This window comes from Geotrypetes seraphini, chromosome 2 (genome assembly GCF_902459505.1).
Source record: "Geotrypetes seraphini chromosome 2, aGeoSer1.1, whole genome shotgun sequence".
NCBI lineage: Eukaryota > Metazoa > Chordata > Amphibia > Gymnophiona > Dermophiidae > Geotrypetes > Geotrypetes seraphini.
Window position 1 is genome coordinate 499,598,475 of NC_047085.1, and position 12,877 is coordinate 499,611,351.

General features: G+C 46.4%; 1 pseudogene; it reads left to right on the forward strand.

Annotated features, from left to right (window-relative positions):
- The first annotated feature begins 1,423 nt into the window (after positions 1-1,423).
- Positions 1,424-12,877, forward strand: part of LOC117354949 — a 75,757-nt pseudogene continuing 64,303 nt past the window's right edge.

A 12,877-nucleotide genomic window follows, 5' to 3' on the forward strand; every position in this document is an offset into this window, starting at 1 on the left:
GGTGTCTGGATGCTATGGCCACTCCGGCCTTGCGGGCAGATGTTTCAAATGCGTCAAAAATCGCTTTTATCATGTGTTTTCCACATTCCTCCATTTCCTGTAATATGGGGGCTATGCAGGCTTTTCCCTCGGGGTGTAGCGTGTCTAGGGTTTCCTCTATTTTCCTCTGGAGGGCATCATTGTACAGGGTAAGGTGGAACAGGTGAGAGACAATTTTGGCATTCAGTATGGAGCCATGGTGGACCTTTTTGGCGGTAGCGTCCAGGGTCCTGTGTTCTTTTCCCGGAGGGTCGTTGGCCTGCAGGCAGTTGCTCTTAGCTTTCTTAAGGGCACTTTCTACTATGATGGACTGGTGAGGGAGCTGTGGTTTGTCAAAGCCCAGTGCCTCGCTGATCTGGTATTTTTTGGTCTAGCCTCCTGGACACGGCCGGGCCTGACCGTGGGGTTTTCCGGATCTGGTCCTGGCAGTCTAGTAGCATTCTGTGAGCTGGTAGTGCGACTATGCCTTTTGCAACTTTAAGTATTTCAGCAGTCCCGGTGCTTCTTCTGTCGCCTCTAGCACCTGTACTGGGGTGAGTGCCAGCTTGGAAACTACCTTCTGGAGGAACTTTGGATAAGTGAGGTCCCCCACCAGCATGTCGGACTGTGTTGTCCCAGATGCGTGCTCTGTGTCTGGGATGTCTTGAGTTGTTGATGTGTGTGGGCTGCCCCGTGTTGAAGCATAGCTTTGCTGGTAGCGCCCACTGCGTTCGGAGGCATAGCCGTCTGTGGCTGGAGAGTGTGATGTGGCTGTCTCTGCTCCCTGCCTCCATGTTGCCGGTGGTTGCAGTGTCTGCTCTGCATTCGGTGCTGAGCTCTTGCTCTGCGCCCTTTTGCCCGGAGAGTTGCTGTGCGATGAATCTGTTGAAAAAGTCGAACAATTGTCTGAGCGGTAGGAGTGGTCAGTTGGCGTGGCTGGATGTTGGGATCTGCGGTCGATGCATGTGGGTGGTCAGCCGGCTGATGGGGTCTGCCCCTGATCCTGGTCCCGCGATCTTTTGACCTTCTGCGCCTCCGCCGTCTTGGTGAGGCTGCTGATGATGAAGAGGAGGGGGAGGAAGATGTTCTGTCTCCTTCATTTTCCCTCCTTGCAGGTTCTGGTGTGTTGGCTCCTGTGAGGCACATTGTCCTGTGTGCAGAGTTCTTTTCCATGCTTGCAAAGGCACTGTCTGTATCCAGGCTTGCCTTTTTGCTGTGTCTGTGCCTTTAAGGGGGCGGGGCCCAGTGCACTGATATCATCCTGGGATGAGATCGAGGCAGTTTGAATCTCGGGGCTGCAGGCATAGCATAGCTTCGATGGCCGCATGGCTTTGATTTTGAAAAATCGGAGCAGTCCCGAGTTGGTGCAACTGGAATGGCCGGCGGAGGGGATAGGAGACCCTCGGCCGTTTTTGCCACTGTCTGCACTCTATGCTCTACCCTAGGCCATGGAGCAGCCGTCGGGGAGCTATCCTGTAGTCGGAGAGTTTCAGGAGCAGTCTACTCTGTTTTTGCTGGGCTTCCTGAGGCAGCAGGTAAGCAGGGGCTGCTTTTTGGCTGCTTCTTCCTTCGCTGGTCTTCCCCCATGGTGTGCAGCTTTTGGAGCCGATTTCTTCTAGCCCTCAGACATTTTTAGGCACTGAGGGCAGGCTGCCATGAGGTGTGCTTCTCCTAGGCAATGGACACACACCTCATGGGGGTCCAAGGAGCTCCTTTTACGTTTGCAGTCCGGGCACTTCTTGAAACCTGGATTTCCTGCAGGCTTTTTGTTTTGCCATTCTTCTTCTTTTCTTTCTGGGTTTTTTGTTGTTGTTGTTTTTTTTTTTTTTTTTTGAATGGAGAGCTGTGAGCCGTCCGTTTGGGAAGGGCGGATTAACTAAACTGGATTAGTGAGGGACAGCACAGGTATATATAGGGCTACCTGCACATGTTCAGATGAGGCTCCTAAAGCCTCACCTGAGCTCTGGGAGAGCAAATCCGAATTGGGAACGTAGATGACGTCACCAAAAGTGGGGCTGACTTATCCTGCTTGTCCATGGAGAACAATCACCCTGTTGCTAGAAATTGTGCCAAGTGACTAGTCTTGCTCACAGGGGAGGGACAAAAAGGTTAGTCAGCTGGTGCAGGAAGATTAGTGCAGCCAGGAGAGAGCTTCCAGACTCCTTGGGGGTGGGGTTGAATGTACCCCTGAAGGCTACTTATATTTTATAAAAGGGGGCTTTTTATAGTTATAGTTAATCTTGCTGATGTTTTGCAAACTTACTCTGGAATGGAGCATAGGGGAAATGGGGGTAGGTTCAAGTAGACTGAGGAAATATGTAATGGAAAGGGTGGTGAATTGATGGAATGTCTTTAGTAGGATTTTACTGCCTTTTTGGAGGAATTCACTCGTTAGTGTACAGCAAGAATAAATCAATTACAGCAGTAAAAATATTCAAGTTACAAAGTATCGCATAGTGATAAGATAAAGTAGCAGGAGAAAGCAAATAATGAGACTAGTTTTTGAGGTCAGAATGGTGCTTTAGTGAAAGGACTCTTTGGAAGAACTGTGTTGTAAATTTGCATCAGTCTAATCAGGCATGAGTTGATGGTACTTGACACACACTTAGGATTGTGTATAGCTGTCCATGCTAAATACCATGTAACAGGTCCAGGTCCATGTATATCCTGGCATAATTTCTTTACCCCTATGAACAATAGTGTCACCGGTCTACTCTGGTTGGAATGTGTAATACTCTGCAGGCAAGTCTGCAATATTAGTAGAAAACTCTATAAGAAGAATCCCACATGCAATAGTTTATTTGAGACTTTCCTGTTAAGTTATTGTCTGATCAGCTTCAGTTTCATTCACTGGCCTTCCCTAATTCGCTGGGTTTTTTTGTTTTTAAAAAGAGTTGACCAGGATTGCACACAAGACTTCTAGGGCTAGATTCACTAAGTTTATTGATCGTGTTTGCGATTGTGTACTGACCTGATTTTCCTCCGATTCATTTCACTAATCTCGTGGCCGATCAACATCTGATCCATGCATGCAAAAGTAGGAAGGCAGCGATTCACTAAACAATTTTAGGAACACTGACTTGGCTCGCCGATCAAAAAAGAAACGACTGCTGAGGACCAGTCACTCACGTCCCTGCCAACTCCTGTCCCTCTTAAGCAATTTCTGTCTTACACCCTATTTTCAGGAGGAGCAAAAAGAGGGGGAAGGAAAACAATCTGAATATCTCTGCTCTTGCTGCCCCGACTCTTCTTGCTCTTAACAGAGATTAAATATATTTAAAGGGCTACTGCAAAAAAGAAAACAGCGGACACCAAGGTCGTCCTTACAACTAAGAAAGGAGCAGGAGGCGGGCATCTATTTTTAGCTCCTGGCGGGTTACCGAGATTTCATCCTGGAAATAAATTTTCACTGCTATGTATGCATTTATCTGCACATAGCACCTGTTTCTTTTTGGGAGAGAACTTTGGTGGGGCTGTCCGGCTCCGGAGGGCTTAGCTTCCAGCTGCCAACCTGTGCCTAGTTTTGGAAAGCTTCGAGACATGGAAGCTGATAAGCCTCAGTGTGTCTCACTCCTCCCTGCTTGTTTGTTTGGAAGGAGGAATGAGCCAGGACTTTCCTGCTCTTGCCGCTCCCACTTTCCTCTCTGCCGCCCTTCCCCGCAGTGCGAGCCCGTGGTTTTAACCTGCAGGTTTAAAGCAGGGCTGCACTACGGCCTGTTCTGTTTCGGAACACACCGCAGTGCAGCTAAGTAGTAAAAAGTTTTCAGCTCTTCCATCTACAGTAAAGAAGATGGTCTGCACATGTGTCAGGATCGCTATCCAGGATCACTCGGGTTGGTGTGGGGCTTGCCTCCGATCGTGTCCATATGCATGAGGACACATTATGAATCAGTTGCCCAGTCACGGATCAGATCCGTGAGGTTAGTGAATTTGGCCTCTAGTCTGGTAGGGTGTGGGAACTGACAGGTTTGAGCAGAGATCCCTTTTTGTTATCTAAACCCTGGTTTATACTCCGCCTAGTGAGGTCATAAAGCTAAACGTTATCTAACATGCTAAAACATATGAAGTCTATAAAAGAAGTTATGCTGATAAAACTAAACTGCAGGGGACATGCAAATAAAATTTGAGGCTGTTAATGGCACAAGTGGAGGGAAAGAGTAAAAGGGGGGAGATGCACAAATTTCCAGAGTTGGAAAAACACAGGAAGACGACTAGTGCTCAACAGTTGCATGCAAATTATATACAGTAACATTTTGAGAATCTGGTCCTTAATTGTAAGATGCTCTATTTTCAGGATAAATAATTCCTGAGATAAAAAGGCAGGACATGTCCTACAAAGGGGGGGGGGGGGGGGGGGGGGATATATCAATGTTGAAAGACAAGGCCAGATGCACACAGCACTGGCAACTCAGTAAAAAATACTGGGTTAGGAGCAATTTTGTTTTTTTTTTCCAGCTATGCTTAGCACAAATAGCATGCAAATTATATACATGCTATTTGTTCTGAGCAGCCTAGTGAAAGGGAGTTGAATTGCCTCTTGCTTGCGCAGGCCCAGTAACATACAGTAACAGCTCTGGATCTCTGCCTCATGCCTGCACAGAAGACCAATTTGGTTTGTGCAGGCCCAGTACAGCTCCTGAGGATTGAAAGCATGCAGTGGTATAGTGAGGGTAGGAGGCCCCCCCCTTACTATACCCCTCAGTTCTTCTATGCTAACATCCTCCCCCCCCCCCCCTCCCCGGTATATTTTTAAAAACTTTGCAAGCAGCATCTCTGATGTGCTGCTCATGCTGGTGTTGGCTTTCCCTCTGACATCACTTCCTGGCCCCATGACCAGGAAATGATTTCAGAGTACAGCAGGCCTGAGATGTTAAGCTGGCAAAGATTTGAAGAGGTACAGGGAGGGCGCAAGTGTGGGGGAGTGGAGAGGTGCCAGCGCCCCCACCAAGATGGTGGTTTAAACAATCTGCTCCTCCTCTTCCCCTTACTACACCACTGCAAGCATTTTATTTTTTTGTGGACATCTGTGCATGCTCAGAGGCCTTGTAGATGCGGCCCTGAGCTTGGGTACCTTCAAACTGCCGGATTTTGGAAATCCCTCCATCACTGGGGTAGGCAGAGACACTGGTGCTGGCTGTGACCAACTCGTCTCCATGGCACATTTGGAATCTTACTGCGACACACAGTTTGTAATACACTATCTTAGCTTGTTATCCTAGTTCTCAATAAGGATTTTAAGTGAATAAAAAAGAAAATTTGTTTAATGCTCCACTGCATAGAGAGGAAATAAAATGCAGAGCTGCCCTGTTGAAGCCCACTATTAAGTGAAGTTGCAGGTTTATTTTTCTTAAACTCTGGACTGTGAAGAAAGTGTCTTAAAGTTCTCGTTCCTGATGGCTGGGGCAATACTCCCTCTAAGGATTGGCTGGGTGTGTGCAATTATTTTTTTTCACATGAGCACCAAATTCTAAAAAAACAGTTTTCTAGATTTGCAAGTTACCTGCCAGTGATGCTCCTAGAATATATGAAAAGTTGAGTAGACACCATTTTCTATTGAAAGTATATTTGCAAATGGGGGGAGGAGGGTGAATTAAAGTTTTACTATAGGTTTAATCAATAGTAAAGAATATTTATATTTGTATATTTTTGATTGAATGCTAAAGGAAAGGGTGGGTGGGAAGGGAATAAATTTATTTATTTGATGTTATACTAGAAAGAAATTCAAGTGATGTATTTAATTTTAAATGTTTTATTATTTGTACACTTGTAAGATTAAAAAATGAATAAAGAATTTTTAAAAAGCTCATGCACTCTGCTCAGAAGGAAAATAAGACTGGGATCCATGGAGGATCTCAGAACAAAGGTGCCTTTTCCCAAACAGCATCACATACACATTATTTTTGTAGACTACTGGATGTCATTCAACTAGATTTGCCTTTTTTATTATTATTATTAGTTCAGCATAGCTTTATCATTTTAGGAAAAAGAGAAGTTGCATCAAACTTCGGCAGCCTCTCTCTTTTTCTGTGCTGCCACCGAGAGACAGATGGGGGGGGGGGGGCTGTCAACCATCATCTGCAGCAACCTGCGAGCTGGTGCCACTGCATAACAAACCCCACTGCAACGCGGAGCAAAGCCTTGGTTCCCAGCGTGGATGGAGATACATAAGAAAAACACCACGGACTGGAAGAAGTTAAAAATAAACAAAAAAAAGGGGGGGGGGGGACGCGTGTGACAGGAGAAGAAGAGAGAAATTTTGATCGTGGATTTTGGTAAGGTTGCTAAATTATAAAGCTCGGTGCAGGAAAGCTACAGGAGAAAACCCCCCAAACAAACATTGTCCTGTGACAGTCACTGACAGTGGTGCTAGGAACACGAGTTAAAAATCGGGGATGTGTCTGGCAGTGGCAACCTGAGAGTCGTGCAGTGCTGCGATGGGCTCCGGGGGTGGGCATGCATGCACTGCAGTGTTGCACATCCCAGCCTTGTAATCCTAACCTCACCTTATGCCTGGGCATTTTTGAAACGAGCAATAGCCCAGACCCCTCCCATCATAGAGGGATGAGCTTCACATGCAAATTGGGCATTTCAGATGTGCCCTGTATACCTTATATGCCATTATATTTTCTGTTTCTCAAGGATGTGAGAAGGACCTGGGAAGTATATATTGTGCATTGCTTTCTTAATCCACCTTCTACTTTTAACAAGAAAAAATGGCTGACGTTCCCTCCCTTGAACTTGAATAATCTTATCAAAGGCCCTGGTGTTTTTTCCCCCAATTTGGTTGTTTGCATTGGCTGTAGTTAAATGTAGCAAGAGTCACGAGGTGGTAACTGCTTGTCCTGTAGCAAGAATATGCATTATGAGGTGACAAATATATTTGTCCTATCTTTCCCTATGGAAGTGCTGGAAAAATGCACATTGGCTGAAAACAGAACAAAACATTGGTATTTCACTGGATTGTAAATATCTGTTTCATTCACAGTATGTTTGTTTCTATAGTATCAATGCACAGAATGCATCAACCTATTTCTTTCTACCACAGCTTATTACATAAGAAACTCACAGGCAGGATTAAAATGAATGGCGCTACTTGGGTAATGTTTCCAAATGGGTTAGTTGTGCCTATCCCTTGACAGGAATGAACCTCACTTCTTTAGGTTAGAGAGAATCTCGATCTGTGATTTACTACTAAGGCTCAATTTTGCATTCTATAACTGAAGTCATTAATGTATGCCAGGATAACACTCCAATAAGTTATAGAATTGTGTTGTCAATGAAATGAGAATTTAGTAAATGATGGCAGATAAAAACCTGAATGGTCCATCCATCCAGTCTTCCCAACGGTTGCATGCATTATAAATTCATGATTAAATTTTCTTATATTTCTGGGCCATAAACTGTAGAAGTCTGCCCGGTACAGTTCTTAGGTTGAGTTGCTGTTGAAGCTCACTCCAGTCTATCTAAACCATCCCAAATTATTGGAATTCCCAAAGCCCTCCCCAGCCTAACCTAAGAAGATTGTCCATATGCAGGACATAGAATGTAAATCTGCCCAATTCTGGCCCTAGTTCTTCAATTTATACCTTTCACTTTCTGATTAGAGATCCTCTGTGTTCATCCTATGCTTTTTTTGAACTATTGATCTACAGTGCAAGTTATTCCAGTGTTGCTTGTATAAACTAATATGGTTGTTTGTTTATAGCAGCTCCTAGACTAAGATATTGATTGGCTTCTTTATTCTTGAGCAGATCTTCAGTCTGTGAATGGAGAAAAGCATGATGAAAACCATCTTATAAAGCTGCTACAGTTGCCCTAAGAAGCTAATTTGGAGGTTATGCAAGATCTTGATAAGGGGAGAAAATGTGCAAGCCTGTATTCTCTAACCACAGAAGCAGAAGACTTGAGCGATAATAGCACTCGGCATAAAAACTTCAGGGAGCAGACATTAGGGAAACCATTTGTTTGTGAGGAATGTGGCAAGAGTTTCACCTTCCAGTATGACCTTATAGATCACCAGGAGCTCCATGAACCAGAGAAGCCCTTCCCGTGCAAGGAATGTGGGAAGAGTTTTACTCGGAAGCTCAGCCTCCAAGCGCACCATAGAATCCACACGGGAGAGAGACCCTTCTCGTGTCCCACCTGTGGGAAGGATTTTATGCACCGGCAGCACCTTGTGCGGCACCAGAAAATTCACACCGGGGAGAGACCATACTCCTGCTCAGAATGTGGAAAGCGCTTCAGGAACAGACCGCAGCTCGCAATACACGAGAGAGTTCATACGGGAGAGAAGCCGTATAAATGTTCAGAATGTGACCAACGATACAGCCAAATGACAGGACTCCTTTATCACATAAGAACCCACACAGGGGAAAGACCCTATCAATGTTCAGAATGTAAGAAAAGCTATATCACAAACTCAGAACTTGCCGCCCACAAAAGGAAGCACATGGTAGTTAGACCTCTCAATTTTCAGCAAGGCCTTGTTGAAAATGCGAAGGCTTTGAATCATCGAGACACGCATAGAGTCGAAAGACCCCACAAATGCAGTGAGTGTGAGAAAACCTTTGTTCGCAGCTCAGAACTGGTTAATCATCAGAGAATACACACTGGCGAGAGACCCTACACATGTTGGGAGTGCGGGAAAAGCTTCATGTACAAATCGTCACTGATCAACCACTCCAAAATCCATACTGGGGAGAGACCGTTTCCCTGTCCCAAGTGTGAAAAACGGTTCTTGTCTCAATCAGCCCTTGTTGTCCACCAGCGGACACACCAAGGGGAAAAGCCGTATCGGTGCAGTGAGTGTGAAAAGAGCTACACTCAGAAGTCGAGTCTTCTGGAGCACCAGAGAGTCCATACGGGAATACCCTATACTTGTCGGCATTGTACAGAGATCTTTCGCAAGAAGGTACACTTCACAAAGCACTTGAGAGCCCACAGAGGGATGAAACCCTTCATCTGCATTATCTGTAAGAAGAATTTTGAGTTGGAGTCACTGCTGCTCCAGCACCACAGGATCCACACTGGTGAGAGGCCATTCACATGCGGCAAATGCTGGAAAAGTTTCCAGCAGAAAGGGAGTCTCGCAAAGCACCTAAAGACCCATGCTCGCGGGGTGCCATTTGCCTGTCCCGAATGCGAGGAGAGCTTCAGCAGCAAATATCGTCTTATTCAACACCAGAAAATCCACCAACAAAAATCCTTAGGCCAAAACTAAGATTAATGTTTGTCACATGTGCATGGACAGATACGTAATAGTCAAGCAAAATCAGAGAACTTTGTTTATGGAAGAGTTTGTTTCAGGTGACTATTCCATTTACAGAGATCGTCCAATACTAAGATTTGTAAGTCGGAACCGAGGAAAATATAATTGATGGGGTTGGTTGTTTTTGTATGTTTTATTTGATGTACTGAACACCGCTTTGATTGCATCTTTGCAGGCAGGTAGGCAGTATGTAAGAATTTAAATAAATAAATACAGAACAACTTTAAATTAGTCTCAGCTGCGTTAGGGGCTACTTAACAGAACATAGGAAAATATGCTCAGACAGCAAATAAAGACTGCAATATCCATTTAATTTGCTCATTTTCCCAGCGATCCTATTTTATGTGTGGTTTTCCCCTCACTTCACCACTAAATATACTCTGTGCTTGTCCAGACTTGCTAGATTTCCCTGCATGTGCCAGAAATCTTATCACCCACATATGAATGGGAAACTTCAGCCAGATGTAGGAAACAGAGACTTGCTGATTCTCCTAAGACAAGCAGGATGAGTCAGCCACATATGGGTGATGTCCCATCAGCTCCCATTTGCGGATAAGCTCTCCAATAGCTCAGAGAGATTTTATTTTATTTTTTTCTCTGAGCATGTGCGGTGCCCGGGGCCCCACTGGGCATGCCCGAGCACTACCCATTTCCCCTGCTTCTCTTTAATCCCCAGTCTTTAGTCTCCGCCCATTCCCATCGGTTGGATCTTCTACAGCTCTCCATTACAACTTTTCTACTTACCAATTTGAAGATGTTTGATTCATCCAAGAAATGACTAGGATGCAGGAAGAGGATGAGTAGGCTGAATCTTCATGAACTGTGTGTACGCTGCTTAGGTTTGGCGCACGAGGACCAGTCCTGCTTGCATTGTGCCCGCATGTCTCCACACGCACGCAAGCTGAGGTGGGCCCTGAGGGACTTCATGAAGAGCTCAGTCCAAGAAGCACCTGGCATGGGGCAGCCTGACCAGAAGTCATCAGCAGCAGCCGCGGCGGTAAAGAGCCCCAGAGACATGCTGAGACAGCAGCATGTTTACCTTTCCTCAGCAGCGTCCCGTCTGGCCCAGCCGAGCCCCTCCCAGACCCTACATGCTAACGACTGCAGATCTCCTTCGGGCCTTCCACTTCTGCCAACGGTGACCACTGCCACTGAAACCTCCACAGCCACAGTACAATTGGGCATTACACGAGTAGCGCCTCCCGGTCTCACACTCACCCCCACGTGTGGACCTGAAGCAACACCATCTGCTTTCTCTTCGTCGATCTCTCCCCAGTGACAGCACTGCCCCCCCAGCAATGCAGACCCAGCCTATTGAGCCTCATCACAGAGTGGTGACAGCAGCATAGGCAGTGGGAACTCAGAACATGTACAGTGCTTCCCTGTACTGCAGTCACACTCATCTCAACATGTATCTCAGGGGTGTAACCACAGGGGGGCCTGGTCCACCCCACTTTAGGTTAATGCCCCCTCCAGAATTCCAGCACCCTCCTTTTATCTTGCTGGTGGGGATATCAAGCCCCACCAGCCAAATAACTCTAGTGCCACTGCTCCCTGCTGCTTCCTTCCTGCTATGAGCATACCAGGACTTCGTGTGCATGGTTTGAGGAAAGTGGAGCTTTTTCTAGGTTGAGCTGCATTTCTGTAGCAGCTCCTTTATAACATTTCTTGGCCTACATAGAGCAGCAGGGGCTTGGCATAGTAAGGGGGGGTGGGTGTGGAAGGGAGGACCGGCCTGGGCGCCCTCTTGTGCCACACTCGCGCCCTCCCTTCTTTAAATCTTTGCCAGCATGAGCAACTTTTCTGGCCTGCTGCTTGCACAAACCTGGCTCCCCTCTGAAACCATTTCCTCGTTGCAGGGCCGGGAAATGACATCAGAGAGAAAGCCTACGCTGATATGAGCAGCAGACCGGAGAAGCTGATCACACTGGCGAAAATTTAAAGAGGTATGTGGGAGAAGGAAGGGGGTGTGGTGTGTGGGGACAGGGAAGGAGTGAGGGGGGGAGAAGAGGGTGTGGGAGGCGCCACCACCCCGGGGTCCTCCTACCATTGCTATGCCACTGATAGGGGAGGCTGTTTTTTTTAACAGGTGTTTATATTTTATTAATTTATTTAGTTTCTAGTTCATATAAAACCTATGTGGATTGCAATAAAATACACTTAAAATATCCACAATACAGATACCAAAGCATACGAGGGATCTTCAAAAAGTTTCCGCACTGTTATGTTTTTAAACACTATTTATTAAATATCTCAAAAGCAAGTTACATCACTTTTTCACAGGTGAGCTGGCTTGCCTGACTAGTCACATGACATTCTAAGACACGCCCTCCCACCCCAACCATTTCCTGCAAAATTTTGAAAGTGCTGAAACCTTTTGAAGAACCCTCGTACATCTTTCGGACATCAATCATTTTATCTAAGTACAGGGTCTCCACCTTGTACCTCCTATCATCAAGGCAATAGGAAGCTCAAGCAAATAAATGTGTTTTCAAATATCAGTGGTGCCTCACACAACGAACTTAATTGGTTCCAGGAGCAAGTTTGTTATGTGAAACGTTCGTTATGTGAAACGCGTTTTCCCATAGGAATACATGTAAAAAAAAATAATTCGTTCTGCAGCATAAAATATGCTAAGATGACATAAAAAAGATAAATTTTTTGTTATTATTTTTATTTAGATACATCTAAAAACATACATCTCCCTGTCCTTTTACTTCCACTATCTTCCTATCCCATCTCTATTCCCTTTTGTCCCTCTCCCCATGATCAATCATCTCACCACCTCTCTCTGCCCTCACCCTCAGGGTTCAAGATTGCTTCCACTCTTTTTCCTGTTGTTCTCTCTGCCTGTCACCCTATGATTTAGCATCCCTTCTGCCCTTGTCCAATATTTCCCCTTCTCTCCCTCCCTCTCATCCCCTGCTCCAACATGTGCTTTCAGCGGCCTTCTCCCCCCTTAAGCGTCTTTTCTTCTCCACTCCACCTTTCCTCCCTCCCTGCCTCCACCTTTGTGGCGCTTTTGCACCCGATCGACAACAGAACAGGCCCGGTCGGACAAATCTCCCTGTCCTGTAGCCGCGAATCTAAATTACCTTCTTACAGCAGCTGGATTATTGAAGCTGCTGTAAGAGGTAATTTAGATTCGCGGCTACAGGGCAGGGAGGTTTGTCGGCCGGGCCTGTTGTCGGTCGATCGGGGGACCTGACCAGCTGTGCACATTCTTCGGGGCGGACCGCCCCCTCCCCCCTCTTTCGTTCGCCATTGCCTTCTTCCTACCTGCCCTGCCGCAGCCGCACACAGCCGAACGGAAGTCTTCCTGATGTCAGCGCTGACGTCGGAGGAAGGGAGGGCTTTGCTTAAGCCCTCCCTCCGACGTCAGCGCTGACATCGGGAAGATTTCCGTTCGGCTGTGTGCTGCGACAGGGCAGGTAAGGAGAAGGAGACTACCCTCGCGGCTCGACCAACCCCGCTGCGATCCAACCCCGCAGGAACCCCGGACTTCGTTGTGTGAAACGAAGTCCGTTGTACGAATCAAGACTTAAAGTTCGTTGTGCGCAGCGTTCGCTGTGCGAGGCGTTCGCTGTGCGA